A 17,481-nucleotide genomic window follows, 5' to 3' on the forward strand; every position below is an offset into this window, starting at 1 on the left:
AAATTGTGCCATGTCTGTTTTCGTCTATTGGGTCTCCATGTTCCCAAGCTGGATCACGTTTAGTAGCTCCATTGGACATCGTAAACGTACCTACATTTATTTTTCATGAAAATTAGACAAATATTTTTTGGCCAAAAAATATAGTAGTGATGACGGTTATATAAGAGAACCTAAATAATGAAGTTATTCTACAGAAGAATTAAATACGAAATAAAGAAAATGATTGTAAAAATTTAAGTAATTAAAAAAATAATATGGAATAATAAAACCTAATATTAATGAATAATAATCCAATTTGATAAAAAATAATCCTAATATAAAACATGGTGATGAATAATAATCCAATTTGATAAAAAAATAATCCTAATATAAAACATGGTGATGAATAATAATCCAATTTAATGAATAATAATCCAATTTCATAAAAATCCAATTTAATGAATAATAATCCAATTTGATAAAAAAATAATCCTAATATAAAACATGGTGATGAATAATAATTGACACACCCCGTCCCGAAGGAGGGCATGCTGGCCGTCACGTGAGAGTGACGTAACCATTTGCACAGTACGGAAGCTTTAATTATACAATTTATAAGTTGATACACCCGAAGGTGAGTCCTAATTTTGTCCAATCTGTCAGAACCCCGCTGTATTCCTCGTAGTCACCACACCTTTGTGATTCCTGAACCTGGAGGGGCGCAAAACCAAAATTGAGTGGGTCAGTAAAACAATTCTTTTCCAAATCCAAACATTTCTCAAAACGTTGTAACCCCTCTCCGTAAAACCTGTATACTTTCCCAGAAATGTAAAATATAAATATACATATATATTCTCAATACTTCATTTCACTTTTTCAACATTTTTCATATCAGTTATGCCATGCCACATCATCTCAACATTTCTCATATTAATTATGCCATGCCACATCATCTCAACATTAATAAGGTATGAATGCATCAACATAATCATATCAGGTGCAAGAAAGTAATCAACCGTAGGCCCTCTAATAGCCCTGTACGGTTGAACCTAGAGCTCAAAATCTATCATTATCACTCTACCGGAGTCACCTCTGTGACCCGTCCGGCCTTCTGCACGCAAGTTACGCTCTAGTGCTTCTCATAAATCATCTGTGCACATAATCTAAGGTCACCCACCAGTCGGAATCTCACTAACACTCTCGCGACTGGTCTGTCGTACCCACTCCGCGTGGACTGTACGACTAGCATCTACTTGGATCCAAGGCGAGCGTGCGATGCGGTGAATACTATAAGCACTAAACCATGGTGCAGGATTTGAGCTCAATATATATCATCATCATCATAACAGTAATTAAATACTCATCTGTGCGTCCACCGCACCATTTCATACATATGCATCATAAATCAATTCTTACCTGTGCGTCCACCGCACCAATTCATACATATGCATCATATATTAATTCATGCATGACATTTCAACTCACATTTCTATATACTTTTCATATCAATTCTATGCATGGTATTTCACTTCCCGTTTTTCCACATAACTCATATGCATTTCATTTTAAACATAATTTCATGCATTTTCAATTCTGGGAAAACGTTAAGTATATATATATATATATACGGAAAACAAAACTGCCCACTCACCTGGAGTTCGCCCTACAACTCCCTAGCACAATACGCCAAGGCGTCATGACGATCGGCGCCTAAAACAATAATCAATTCCAACCTCAGAATTCATATCGATAGAATATATAACTTATATAAAATACGTCACTACGTAGATTGATCCGGAAGATCCACCCCTCAGATTTTAAATCCATAACTTCCAGAGGTCCACATTATACCTCTAGGACAACAACCTAAAATTTCATTACCATCCAACGGTCGGATCTCCGTCAATTTCCAAAACTAAGTGACGGTTAACATTTTATATTATGGACTTACAATTCCAATTCCGGAAGATCCGTAACTCGGATTCCCAATCCGTAAGTTCCAATAATCCTCAAATATTACGTATTACAACGTATCAAAGTTTGGTGACGATCCAACGGTCGGATCATCAATTCACATTTTCACCTAAATGTGAAAACTATAAAACGTTATTTGAACACCTAACCAACAATCTTCAATAACTTTCTCATACGGTGTTCAATTTAGGTATATGAATATACCACAGTGATCTACTCGACGTCATGGACGTCGACATATTTTTAAAATAATTTTTTTTTTATTTTTTATTTTTACTGTAGCACCTTCTTCTTCCTTGGGTCGCCGGACTGGTTTTTCCGGCGGCCGTTTTCTGGGCAGTTTTTCAAATTGCCATAACTTTGTCATTTCTCAACGAAATCAAGTGATTCAAAAACGAAAGTTGTAGCCCTTGAAGAGACAAAGAGAATGGTACCTTGCACAACACCTAGTTAGCCGTGGTTTGGCCGGAAACTGCCTCGAAAGCCTCGGAGGTCGCCGGAAACTGGGTATTTTTCAAATGAGTATAACTTCTTCAATACTCAACGAAATTGAGTGAAACAAAAAGGAAAGTTGTAGTACTTGACGAGACGAAGAGATTGATACCTACCTCGACTCCTAACTCGCCGGGGATTCGCCGGAAAATTCCTCGAAAGCTCCGGCCAAACTTTGAACTTGTCAATCTCCGTGTTCTTACGTCCAAAAACTTCCAACGAAGCACTCCGAGCTTCCTTGGGACCTCACTAAGCCCGCTGTGATCTTGTTTTAGCCTAAAACGTAGTCATTTAGAAGATCATGAACAATACCATTTCACGGGAACTTTGAAACTAGGGTTTTTCGAAGCAAAACTTACCTGAAATTGATGTCTACGTGATCGTGGAAGTTCCAGGAGTCCAAATGTGGTCTTATCTTGGACGTTTGTTTATGTTTTAGGTGGTTTTGGGTGAGGTTGAGCGTCGGAGAGGAAGAGAGAGAACTGGGAGTGAGAGAGAGTCGTGAGGGAAGAGAGATAGAGAGACAAGGTACGGGAATTGGGGAAGGTTTTGAGGGATGTGGGGATCCCACGTGTCCAACTCAATCCAAATTGTTAAATTTTCGCCCCTTAGTCCCGTTTAAGGGCATTTTCATCTTTTCATGTCCTCGGAATTAAAATTCCGGGACGGGCTGTCACAATCTTCCCTCCTTATAGAATTTCGTCCCCGAAATTCCAGCAACCAACTAAATCAACCATACTCCAACAATAGCTTCGGGTAAATCTTTCTCATCCGATTCTCTTTCTCCCACATACTTTTCGACTGAATGATTTCCTTCACAAAGCTTTTACTACTTACTCTGTCTTAATTCTCAGGACCTTCTTTTTCCAATCCAAAGTCGTCCTTGGTTCCTTATCAAGTCGAATCCAATTTAATTCTCAATAGTTGCACCATAATTCCATGAGACGACTCTGTCACTTAGTGACAACGCATCGAACACAAAATACATTAAGTACCGTTACCCTGTCTGGGAAAAAGTTATTACTCAGCACTGGAGTAATTGTACTAACTTGGTACATTGATCAACTATCACTTCAAATTCGATCATAACCATCCTATGTACAAGGAAACTTGTACACATAATCCAAAGTAATATCTTTCCATTTCCATTGCGAAACAGAAAATAGTTATCTCAATCCAAAGGTTTATCTCTTTCTGCCTCAATCTGCTGACCAAATAAAACTGTCGAATGGTATGATAAATCTTATTACTTTTGGAATATTGCAGAAGTTGAACAGTGAACTTCGTCCAATATTTGCTTGCTTCAAATCCTCAGCATTAGGCACATACTTTTTGTTTTCTTGTATCCACATACCATTTGATTCACGAATCATGTACTCATTCTTAACTTTACTTTAGTTGGTTTCCAATCCACAAGAAGATAACCATGGCAAGCGTACCAGATATTAATTCTTACTGCAGTCTTCTTATCAAGTGCTTCAGTTACAACAATTCACGATCGCCCTGATCGTACAATCATAATCACTAAGTAATTCAATCCACCCTTGTTGCCTCATATCAAAATCCTTCCAAGTAATGGATATTGAAGACTTTTTGGATTCGTAAAAAAAAATCTTGCATTCTTATCAACATATAATGTCTCCATAACTTCACAGCAAGGATGATAATCGTGACTTCCAAATCACCAGTAGGGTAATTCATCTCATGAGGTTCCATTTGTCGTGAAACATATACAATCACCCTAACATTTGCATCAACATGCCTCCAATACCATTCAAGAAACATCACTAAAAATTTATGATTACCACTATTCTCTGGGAATACCAAAATACGTGCATGAGTGAGGAAATACTTCAGTTGTTGAATCCTTTGCTCACAATTTCCTTCCCACTCATACATAACCTCTTTCTCAACAGTCTCGTCAATGACAAAGCAATGACTGAAAAATCTTTCACAACCATCCAAGATAGCCTGGTAAGCTAAGAAATTCCGAATCTCAATTACAGTTCGTGGTTGTTCCAATTCCTCAATTTCTGCTATCTTTTAAGGATTCACTTGAATACCTTAAGAATATATAACAAATCTCGGAATGCCACCTGATTCATCTAACTTTAGCATTTGCTACTTAGCATACAACCGACATTCTTCCAATCTTTATTCCACCGACTTAATACGTTTACATGCTCTGCTCTGGCTCAGAATATGCCAGAATATCTTCAATGAAAATGATATCTATTTATCAAGGCATTATTGGAATACTTCATCCAATAACTCATAAAACAGCATGAGTATCCATATAGCATCACCATAGTTCATAAAACAATCTTAAGAACAACGTCGCTCATAATCTTTAATTGGTAATAACCAGACCTCAATTCAATCTTTGAATCTTCGCACTTACTTCTGAGCTGGTTAAATAAACATCAGTACATCACCATGGATAACGGTTCTCAATCGTTACCCGACTCCATTGTCTATAATCAATGAACAGTCTCAAGATCCATTTTCTTCCTCACCAACAAACTGGGGCTCCTCAAAAGTGTTGTACTAGGTTGAATGAAACTTTTATCAACCAATTCTTTCAACTGAATTTCCAATTCCCTTAACTCATCCTGAACCAATCTCCAATATAAATTTATACCTGGCAACAAATCAATAATGAACCTCATATCTCTGCCTGAAGGCAATCCAGGTATACTTTCAAGGAAGACATCAAGAAAAGTCTAACCCCTTTTTGACATTATTCACACTACTCCAAACAACATCATTTAGCACCACACGAGCTAATATTTTTGACAGCCTTTCGAAAACAATCTCTTTGCTCTCACAGCATAAATAACGGCCTGACTCAATCCACTTTGCATACTTACAAAAGTAATCTCTGGTCATCCAGATCGATGGAAAGTACTGGTTTCCCATAACATTTCGTCTTGTCACAATTATAACCAACCAATCTAATGGAACAGAATTAACTGATACAATATATATTTTATTATTATTAAGCATTCCAAATAAGTACAATACTAACATAAAATAATCTACCGGGTTGCTTGCTTAACGAATCCACGAATGAGTTATTAATATTACGGTCTGCAGCCCGCAATACTGATAAATCATCGTTGTCTCGATAAGTAGGCAACCACTCTCAAAGATATAACATTACTATTTTGTTACTCAATGCAAAATACATACACTCGTCTCAACTACATTTATTTACTACTCTCTAGGTAATAACATACATAATAAGAAATATATCAGCCGAAGTCAACTAGAATGACCAATACGGCTGATTCAACTCTTATCTCAATAATACGTCGGCCGGATCCACTCCGCGTGGTCGGTACGGCCGAGCCTATAACTCACCAATTTCTCATGTGTCAATCGAATCCACTTCTCATGGTCTGTACGGCTGAACATATAACTCATCAAATCTCTCTGTACTCACGGTCAATCCGACCAAACTACTAAATCCATAACTCTGCTGAATCAACACTATGATGTCATAGAAAACTGTTGGGTACAACTGATTCTAGGGACGATTCACAATTCTGTGTCCCCTCTGTTCACATAAACACATTCATTAATTTCACACTTCCCAAAGTGTTAATTTTGTACCTGCTGCACAAAGTACATTTCCTTTACTCGAGACACCTTGTCTCAAATATCTGGGATTACCAGTATATCCATCACTTTTACTCTGACCAGCGACATTAAAACCTCAGCTGGAAGAATTAACTCTAGCTTCACTTCTTTCGAAGCTCTGAATCTTTCTATCTCCTTGATATGACGAATCATTAACTTTATCGTCTTCTTTTAATTCCCATTCATTTCTTATTCTTCTTTATTCTCGTTGATCATGTTCTCAGAGTCCTCAAGACTCAACAGCATCTCGTATATTCCTGGTAAGAAGTATAATGGATAGTGGTCACCCAAAATACCACTTCCCTTTTTGCCACCCAGCTTAAAACAACATAACACCTCCACCAATAACAACAATATCTGGATGGAACAAGGCAAGTCTGAAAACTTTCTATAATATCCCTCGATCATCACCTTCCTTGTCTCATATTTGTAAACTCTTGTTTACTACCATCGATAAATGCCGGAGGGATAAACTTTTCCTTAAACAAGTCCTTAAACAATTTTAAATCGGCTGTTCCTCCGGTGACAACAATTAATACTCCTGCTTCCATCAGGATACACGTTCATAACTCAAACCAGGTAGTCATCTCGACCCCTTGTCAGAAGGAAGATTCCTTTGACTTGCATAATCCGAAACATCTTTTCCAAATGGTTAAACCGTTACTTCGCTCCCTCAGGTTCATCATTTCTCTTAAGTGATTCAAATTCAACTCATAACCCATCTTAAAATGTCCCTTTTTATAATAGACTGAATCACCCTAATAATAGTTTCCCCTAAACCGTTATATTAGGGAGACTAAATTCCTCTAACTAAGTGGCTTGCTACGAGGCGGTGTAGTTCTGACAGAATTCACTAGAACTTCTCAAAATGTCCAAGATTGCAACCATGCTCTGATACCAACTGACACACCCCGTCCCGAAGGAGGGCATGCTGGCCGTCACGTGAGAGTGACGTAACCATTTGCACAGTACGGAAGCTTTAATTATACAATTTATAAGTTGATACACCCGAAGGTGAGTCCTAATTTTGTCCAATCTGTCAGAACCCCGCTGTATTCCTCGTAGTCACCACACCTTTGTGATTCCTGAACCTGGAGGGGCGCAAAACCAAAATTGAGTGGGTCAGTAAAACAATTCTTTTCCAAATCCAAACATTTCTCAAAACGTTGTAACCCCTCTCCGTAAAACCTGTATACTTTCCCAGAAATGTAAAATATAAATATACATATATATTCTCAATACTTCATTTCACTTTTTCAACATTTTTCATATCAGTTATGCCATGCCACATCATCTCAACATTTCTCATATTAATTATGCCATGCCACATCATCTCAACATTAATAAGGTATGAATGCATCAACATAATCATATCAGGTGCAAGAAAGTAATCAACCGTAGGCCCTCTAATAGCCCTGTACGGTTGAACCTAGAGCTCAAAATCTATCATTATCACTCTACCGGAGTCACCTCTGTGACCCGTCCGGCCTTCTGCACGCAAGTTACGCTCTAGTGCTTCTCATAAATCATCTGTGCACATAATCTAAGATCACCCACCAGTCGGAATCTCACTAACACTCTCGCGACTGGTCTGTCGTACCCACTCCGCGTGGACTGTACGACTAGCATCTACTTGGATCCAAGGCGAGCGTGCGATGCGGTGAATACTATAAGCACTAAACCATGGTGCAGGATTTGAGCTCAATATATATCATCATCATCATAACAGTAATTAAATACTCATCTGTGCGTCCACCGCACCATTTCATACATATGCATCATAAATCAATTCTTACCTGTGCGTCCACCGCACCAATTCATACATATGCATCATATATTAATTCATGCATGGCATTTCAACTCACATTTCTATATACTTTTCATATCAATTCTATGCATGGTATTTCACTTCCCGTTTTTCCACATAACTCATATGCATTTCATTTTAAACATAATTTCATGCATTTTCAATTCTGGGAAAACGTTAAGTATATATATATATATACGGAAAACAAAACTGCCCACTCACCTGGAGTTCGCCCTACAACTCCCTAGCACAATACGCCAAGGCGTCATGACGATCGGCGCCTAAAACAATAATCAATTCCAACCTCAGAATTCATATCGATAGAATATATAACTTATATAAAATACGTCACTACGTAGATTGATCCGGAAGATCCACCCCTCAGATTTTAAATCCATAACTTCCAGAGATCCACATTATACCTCTAGGACAACAACCTAAAATTTCATTACCATCCAACGGTCGGATCTCCGTCAATTTCCAAAACTAAGTGACGGTTAACATTTTATATTATGGACTTACAATTCCAATTCCGGAAGATCCGTAACTCGGATTCCCAATCCGTAAGTTCCAATAATCCTCAAATATTACGTATTACAACGTATCAAAGTTTGGTGACGATCCAACGGTCGGATCATCAATTCACATTTTCACCTAAATGTGAAAACTATAAAACGTTATTTGAACACCTAACCAACAATCTTCAATAACTTTCTCATACGGTGTTCAATTTAGGTATATGAATATACCACAGTGATCTACTCGACGTCATGGACGTCGACATATTTTTAAAATAATTTTTTTTTTATTTTTTATTTTTACTGTAGCACCTTCTTCTTCCTTGGGTCGCCGGACTGGTTTTTCCGGCGGCCGTTTTCTGGGCAGTTTTTCAAATTGCCATAACTTTGTCATTTCTCAACGAAATCAAGTGATTCAAAAACGAAAGTTGTAGCCCTTGAAGAGACAAAGAGAATGGTACCTTGCACAACACCTAGTTAGCCGTGGTTTGGCCGGAAACTGCCTCGAAAGCCTCGGAGGTCGCCGGAAACTGGGTATTTTTCAAATGAGTATAACTTCTTCAATACTCAACGAAATTGAGTGAAACAAAAAGGAAAGTTGTAGTACTTGACGAGACGAAGAGATTGATACCTACCTCGACTCCTAACTCGCCGGGGATTCGCCGGAAAATTCCTCGAAAGCTCCGGCCAAACTTTGAACTTGTCAATCTCCGTGTTCTTACGTCCAAAAACTTCCAACGAAGCACTCCGAGCTTCCTTGGGACCTCACTAAGCCCGCTGTGATCTTGTTTTAGCCTAAAACGTAGTCATTTAGAAGATCATGAACAATACCATTTCACGGGAACTTTGAAACTAGGGTTTTTCGAAGCAAAACTTACCTGAAATTGATGTCTACGTGATCGTGGAAGTTCCAGGAGTCCAAATGTGGTCTTATCTTGGACGTTTGTTTATGTTTTAGGTGGTTTTGGGTGAGGTTGAGCGTCGGAGAGGAAGAGAGAGAACTGAGAGTGAGAGAGAGTCGTGAGGGAAGAGAGATAGAGAGACAAGGTACGGGAATTGGGGAAGGTTTTGATGGATGTGGGGATCCCACGTGTCCAACTCAATCCAAATTGTTAAATTTTCGCCCCTTAGTCCCGTTTAAGGGCATTTTCATCTTTTCATGTCCTCGGAATTAAAATTCCGGGACGGGCTGTCACAATAATCCAATTTGATAATAATCCAATTTCATAATAATCCAATTTAATGAATAATAATCCAATTTGATAAAAAAAAATCCTAATATAAAACATGGTGATGAATAATAATCCAATTTGATAATAATCCAATTTAATGAATAATAATCCAATTTCATAATAATCCAATTTAATGAATAATAATCCAATTTCATAAAAAAAAAAATCCTAATATAAAACATGGTGATGAATAATAATCAAATTTGATAATAATCCAATTTAATGAATAACAATCCAATTTCATAATAATCCAATTTGATAAAAAAATAATCCTAATATAAAACATGGTGATGAATAATAATCCAATTTGATAATAATCCAATTTAATGAATAATAATCCAATTTGATAATAAAAAAACCTAATATTAATGAATAATAATCCAATTTGATAAAAAAATAATCCTAATATAAAACATGGTGATTGTTAACATTACGTAATTACTTAAAAAAATTAACATGTAATTGTTGTTAACTCAGTATCTCAGATTCTATGAAGATAGAGAGAGAGAGAAAGAGAAAGAGAAAGAGAATTGTAGAGAGAATTCAGAGGGAAAATATGATTGTATTAATATCTTTCTTAATCAGGAAGCTATTACAAGATGGAGTATTTATATCCATAGCAAACCGACTCTTCTAACAAATATAACAGACAAGCTAATCTGTTTACATGTGGCATCATCTCAGCCTTACATTCTTATACTTCTAACATCCCCCCGCAATCTCATGCTGGGAACTGCCAAGCATTAGATTGGTACAATGAATCTTAAACAAAGGAGCACTCAAACCTTTTGTGAGAATATCCGCAAATTGTTCTTGAGAAGAAACAAATTGAACAATCAATTGGTTCCTGGCAACCCTCTCTCGAACAAAGTGAACATCTATCTCAATATGCTTAGTGCGCGGATGTTGTACTGGATTGAAGGATAAGGCAATTGCGGAAAGATTATCACAAAACAACACATGAGTAAAACGAACAGAAACCTTCAAAAAAGCCAGAAGTTGTTGTATCCAGTCTAACTCAGCAGCCGTGGAAGATAGTGCCCGATACTCAGCTTCAGTAGAGGATCGAGAAACAGTTTGTTGTTTCTTAGATGACCAAGATATGGGATTGGTACCTAAGAAGACAACTAAACCGGTTGTAGACCTCCTATCATTAGGATCTCCTGCCCAGTCAGCATCACTAAAAGATTTGAGATTCAAATCACCCTTGGAATATGTGAGCCCCAGATGCATAGTCCCTTTTAAGTACCGTAAGATCCTCTTCACTGCTGTAAAATGAGAATTCATTGGTACTTGCATAAACTGGCACACCTGATGAACAGAAAAGGCAATATCGGGCCTGGTAAATGTAAGGTACTGAAGAGCCCCTACTATACTCTTGTACATGGTTGGATTGTTATATGGCTGACCATCATCCTTCAATAGCCGATTATAAGGGAGACATGGAGTATCACAGGATTTAGAACCAATCATTTCTGTTTTATGCAGCAGATCCCGGATGTATTTAGTATGTGATAAGAACAGACCATTTGTATGCCGAGTAATCTGAATACCCAAGAAAAAATGGAGAGTTCCCAAATCCTTTATATCAAACTCAGTTTTGAGAGAGTGAATGACCTGTGTAATGGCTGCAGAACTGCTCCCTGTGATGATTATATCATCAACATACAACAATAAAATCACAACAGATTCACCAGCATGCTTGACAAAAAGAGAAGAATCAGAATATGTATGTTGAAACCCCAGAAAAGGTAGAAATGCAGTAAACCTTTCATTCCAAGCCCGAGGGGCTTGTTTCAACCCATAGAGGGACTTGTGTAACTTACAAACGAACTCAGGGTGTGTAGCATCTACAAACCTTGGAGGTTGAGCCATATATACCTCTTCTTGAAGAACTCCATGCAAAAAAACGTTTTTGACATCAAGTTGTCGAAGGGGCCAATCAAATTGAGCTGCTAATGCCAAAACTAACCTGACAATAGTTGGCTTTACTACAGGACTGAAGGTTTCTCCATAATCTAAACCAGGTTCTTGGCTAAACCCTTTGGCGACCAACCGAGCTTTATGCCGAGCTATAGATCCATCAGAGTGCTTTTTGACCTTGAAGACCCATTTGCAGCCCACTAAGTTCTTTTGAGGTGGTAGAGGAACCAAACTCCATGTCCCTTGTTTATACAATGCATCGAGTTCTTCTGTCATAGCATTGAACCAAACTGGAACCTTCAGTGCAGATTTGTAAGTAGCAGGTTCAACCAAAGAAAGATCAACAGGTGGAGACTCATCAAATGTGGTCAAGAGTGCCTTCTTCTTAACAATTCCACTTTTACTCCTTGTTTGCATAGGATGTAAATTGAGGGGAGGTATTGGTAATACAACTTGTAGACTATCAGAACTAAAAGCAGTTGCCACAGGGAGCTCAGGACAGGAATTTGCAGCTGCAGTAATGGACTGAGAAACAGGATTTGAGGTTATTGGTTGTGAGGGGGAGTGGAAACAGAATGATGTAATGGTGGAACAACAGCACTATGAGATGATAAACTTGGTGACACAGGTATAGAAGATGTATGTGATGATGAATGAGATGGGAATGTAACTAATTCATTAAGACTATTAGGGATAGGTAAAGGATGTGTAAAAGAAGCTGTTGTAGAAGACTGTGTAGATATCTTATGTAGAGAAGTAACTGTTGTCAATAAGGCTGCATAAGGAAACTCTGACTCATCAAATATCACATGTCTAGAAATGTAGAATCTGTGACTTAACACCTCATAACAGATATACCCTTTATATTTAGAAACATACCCAAGAAAAACACATTTGGTTGTTTTTGGTTGCAATTTAGTATTGTTGTAAGGCTTAAAAAGAGGATAACAGGTACACCCGAAAACCCTTAAGTGGGAAATGGCAGGTAAATCCCCAAACAAAAGCTCAAAAGGTGACTTATTCTGCAAAGTTACAGAGGGCATCCTATTGATGAGATAATTAGCAGTTTGACAACCAAATGACCAAAAATGGGATGGCAGTTGAGCATTTTGGAGAAGTGTAATAGTGGTTTCGACCAAGTGTCTATGTTTCCTTTTTGCTAAACCGTTTTGCTCAGGGGTATAAGGACAAGAAATTTGATGGGAAATGCCTTTTTCTTTAAGAAACCTTTGAAATCTGTGACTAAGGTATTCCCCACCCCCATCACTTTGCAACATTTGAAGTGAAACTGAGAATTGATTCAACACAAATGAATAAAAACCAACAAATGAGTCAAACAAATCTGATTTATTGATGAGAGGAAACAGCCAACAAAACCGAGTACATTCATCAATGAATGTTACATAATATCGAAAACCATCAGCAGAAATACATGGTGCGGGCCCCTAAATGTCACTATGAACAACTTCAAAAGGTTTAACAGCCTTATTGACACTACAATGAAATGGCAGTTTGCTAAACTTGCCTTCTAAGCAGCTTTGACACAACACAGGTAATGATGCTTTTGTACAAGATATTTTAGCTTTACTGAGCATTAAAGACACAATGGGGTTTGAAGGATGACCTAGTCTACTGTGCCAAATAGTAGATGTGACAAGCTGACCAAGGAAAGCTGTGGGTTGCAAAATCGATTTCTGAGATGCAGGATGATGATTGGCAAGTGAAGGTATTGGATATAGCCCATTACTGCAAATTCCTTTGAACAGTATCCTCCCTGTAGCCTTGTCCTGTATCCAAAAATTATATGCATCAAATATAAGCCAACAGTTGTTGTCAAGGCAGAGTTTATGCACAAATAACAAGTTTTGAGACAATTTAGGCACATATAGTATAGAATTCAGCTTAATGGGATGAACATGAGGTTTGAGAATTGTACTCCCAATATGATATACTGTCAGACCTTCACCATTAACAGTGTGCACTGTTTCAGAAGTAGGATAAGGAGTGGCCAAGGTCAAGTTGTTGAAATCAGCAGTCATATGGTTGGTTGCACCGGAGTCCGCAATCCAAACTTGAGGTGAAGTGGCTGGAGTAGAGGACATTCCAGGTGTGGACTGTGAGGGTTGAGAAAACACAGTGTTCATTGCTTGCATAGAGTATTGTGGAGGAGAGGAATGAGGGAACAGGCCAAACTGTGGGTGTGATAGGCGAGGATCTTTATCCTTGTGAAAATAATACTGAGCAGTATGATTCTGTCGGCCACAAATGTAACACTTAGGCTTGGACCAGAATTGGTTAGGACAGGAAGGTGCAGTGTGGCCTTCTTGATAGCACAGTTGACAAGTATTAGAAGGATCAGGATAACTACCATAAGCTGACTGAGGTGCATGACCAAGAAGACCTGGACTTGGTGTTGGAAGCACTCGAGTTTGAGTATTATATGACTGCATTGGCATGTTGAATCTGTTGCCTTGAGTAAACTTGCCATTGCCTTTGTATTTATTGTTGTATTGCCTAAAACCATAGTTGGATTGCCCAGAATTAGAAGAATGACCAGAAGAATGATCACTAGAACCCCTGTCAGTGGTAGAAGAATTGGTAGCCAACATTGCAGACAACACCTGAGCATTAGTACTGGCATTAACAATTTCTTCCTCAGCAAGCAATTGAGATCGAAATTCTTTCAACGAGATGACCTTTTCTCTTCCACGAATGACACACCGAAATGTGTTATATTCAGGAGGTAATCCATTTAAAGCCAAAATCACAATATCTTCATCTTCAAATAACACTCATGCAGCAGAGAGATAATCTCGAGCCTCTTTGATTCGCTGCAGATACTGAGAAATTGTATTGGAACCTTTTTTAATGTTTTGTAAATCAGACTTCATCTGAAAGATACTAGTTCTTGAAACCGTCGAAAAATTGTCTTTGAGACGAGTCCAAATGTCCTGAGAACTAGTACTCCCAATAGCGCAAGAAACAGCTACAGGGGACAGTGTAGTAGTTATCAACTGCATAAGTGCACGATCATGCATTTTCCACACTTTATATTCATCAGTTTCAACATTAGCAGATGAATCACCAGAACTGACTTCAGACGCAACAAAAGAAGAAGATACAAAACGAGGAGGACATGGGGACGGACCATCAACAAACCCCATAATTCCATATCCCTCCAGCATTAATTCCATTTGAAAATGCCAATTAAGGTAATTAGAGTCATCCAATTTAACATTCACAGAAGTGGACACAGAGGAAATCAACCCAGTAATCGGAGATTGCAAAATCTGAAGTTGCAAAGCCGTAACCATGATTGTATACAAACAAACGGAGGGAAATAATACCTTTCTGTGGCTCAGACAAAAAAGCAAACACCTGGTGTGCAGTCGGAAAACACCCAGAAAACAAGAATCGCGACTTGATGTAGAAACCCTAGAATCTTGAACACCAAGAGAAATCACTAAGAGAAGAGACGATTCAGCACCAGAGTAGCAGACGAAGACTTGTAGAATGCGGAAGCAACGAAGGATCGGATCTTTACGCGTGAGCAACAATGGCGATTGATACCATGTTAACTCAGTATCTCATATTCTATGAAGATAGAGAGAAAGAGAAAGAGAAAAAGAAAGAGAATTGTAGAGAGAATTCAGAGGGAAAATATGATTGTATTAATATCTTTCTTAATCAGGAAGCTATTACAAGATGGAGTATTTATATCCATAGCAAACCGACTCTTCTAACAAATATAACAGACAAGCTAATCTGTTTACATGTGGCATCATCTCAGCCTTACATTCTTATACTTCTAACAATTGTTAACATTACTTAATTACTTACAAAAATTAACATGCAAGTATTAATTACGTTAAAAAATTAACTACGAGTCCACACAAATTTATTTGTTGTTGTATAAATTACAATAATATAAATATAAGTTTGTAAACTTACCTTAAATATGGAACCCTTTGTGTTCAAGCTTTGGAATGGATCTGGAATGGCTTTGAAAATGGTAAGGGAAGAAGAAGAAACGAAAATACTCCACCTCTGATAAGGTGAAAGAATTTAACAGACAATGACACACTGTTTTGCATGTGAAAGAATATCACGGACTCACAGTGAAAGCACTATTATTTGCTGTCCATGGTCTGAAATTGCAAAAAGTTATTTGGATCATTGGATCACAGAGCTAGAGAGAGTTATAAAGTAAAACCTACTAGCATACAAGAGAGAGTTATAAAGTAAAACACACGAATTCAAAGCGTAGGTAAAAGTGCAGTCAAGTAGAACCATAATTAAAGTACAACACCCGCAGGTGAGTCCTACATGCAGAACATCTGTCAGAATGCCGAAAAAGACCTCGTGAGCCACCAACTGCTAACTAGAACCTGGAGGAGCGCAAAACAAAGGTGAGTGGGTCAGTAAAACTAAAAATTTTCCAAAACATTTCATTTAAAACATTTTTAACCCCTCACCGAAAAACCTGTATACTTTCCCAGAAAAATAGTATATAAACATATATATACATATATCATCAAAACTTCGCTCACCATCTATCAACATAACATCTCAGAAAGAATATGCCATGCCATGCCAAAATATAATATGAATGCATCAATATAATCAGGTGAAATAATAAATCAACCGGAGACCCTGCAGTGGTCCTGTATGGCTGATTTTATAGCTCACTATCCCATCCAGCCGGAGTCACCAACTGTGACCTGTACGGCCCTGCCGGAGTCACCAACTGTGACCTGTACGACACTACACTGCACATAAGTCGGAACTACCTATAGTAGTCTGTACGACTAAGATGGTGAAATAATATGCTCTAGTGCTTTTCTCATCAATCATCTGTGCACATAATCTAAGGTCACCCACCAGTCGGAACCCCTTTAATGGTCTGTACGACTGGCATGTCGGAACCACCTCTAGTGGTATGTACGACATCCACCTACTTGGATCCAAGGCGAGTGTGCGGTGTGGTGAATAATATAAGCACTAACACCAGAGGTGCTGGTTATGAGCTCTCAACATAATTCACGTAAAATAAATCGTCTGAATAATGTAAAGACTCACATGTGCGTCCACCGCGTCAATTCATATATATATGCATCAATTATCAATTTAAATATCTCAACAATTGCATGCATGGAAATTTAAATCATATTTTCATATAAATGCATTTTCTGGGAAAACAGTAGTATATAGGTAATACGAAAACAAAACTGCCCACTCACTGGTAAGTCAATGGGTCGTAACCCCCGTGACGTCCCTGGATGCACTCATCCTCGAGATAGGTGTCACCTATATGCGAAACAACTATAAAAACGTTAATTTAAACACATAACCAACAATTCGAAATAACTTCTCATACGATGCTCAATTTGGGTATATGAATATACCACATCGACCTACTCGACGTCACGGACGTCGAATTTTTAGAAAATTTTTTGGAAGCTACACGCACCCCCACGCGCCGGAACAGGCACGGGGACACGCGCATCATCCCTAACCTCGCCTCGCAGGACTTAACTTTCCGGCGGCCGGTTTCCGGCCAAATTTGAAACTCCTTGTTCTCTTTTGTTTCTCAACCATTTTATTCGTATTTTATATCAATTTGAAGCCCCAAACATGTAGATTCACGATATACTACTTTAAAGCTCTAAAAACAACTAAATCTCACCGGGAAAATCCAAGAAAAACCGGCCAAACTCGAACCTAGTGATCCCGACGTCCAAAACCTTCAAACGAAGCACTCCGAGCTTCCTTGGGACCTCACTAAGCTCACTATAAGCTTAGAATTCCCTGAAACACAACATTTCACGTGTGCATGAACAGTTACACAAATTGGGGGGGTTCAGGTTTCCCGTTATATCGAAGGTTTCACTATCTAAAATTAGTACCATTCAAC

The 17,481-nt window shown here is 38.2% G+C and overlaps 1 long non-coding RNA gene across 2 annotated transcripts; it reads right to left on the reverse strand.

Annotated features, from left to right (window-relative positions):
* Nucleotides 1-500: 500 nt before the first annotated feature.
* On the reverse strand, nt 501-9,484 carry LOC139198211 (uncharacterized). 2 transcript variants are annotated; one of them, XR_011583493.1, is made up of 6 exons: nt 9,291-9,484; nt 9,048-9,207; nt 8,874-8,942; nt 8,117-8,175; nt 1,631-1,689; nt 501-690 (listed from the first exon to the last, which is right to left on the reverse strand). It is a non-coding gene; the product is annotated as an uncharacterized lncRNA (long non-coding RNA). The 2 variants fall into 2 exon arrangements; XR_011583492.1 differs by lacking the exons at nt 501-690; nt 1,631-1,689 and adding an exon at nt 5,637-7,178.
* Between the last annotated feature and the right edge of the window lie 7,997 nt (nt 9,485-17,481).

The sequence above is a fragment of the Malus domestica genome, chromosome 08 (assembly GCF_042453785.1).
Source record: "Malus domestica chromosome 08, GDT2T_hap1".
In the NCBI taxonomy this organism is placed as follows: domain Eukaryota; kingdom Viridiplantae; phylum Streptophyta; class Magnoliopsida; order Rosales; family Rosaceae; genus Malus; species Malus domestica.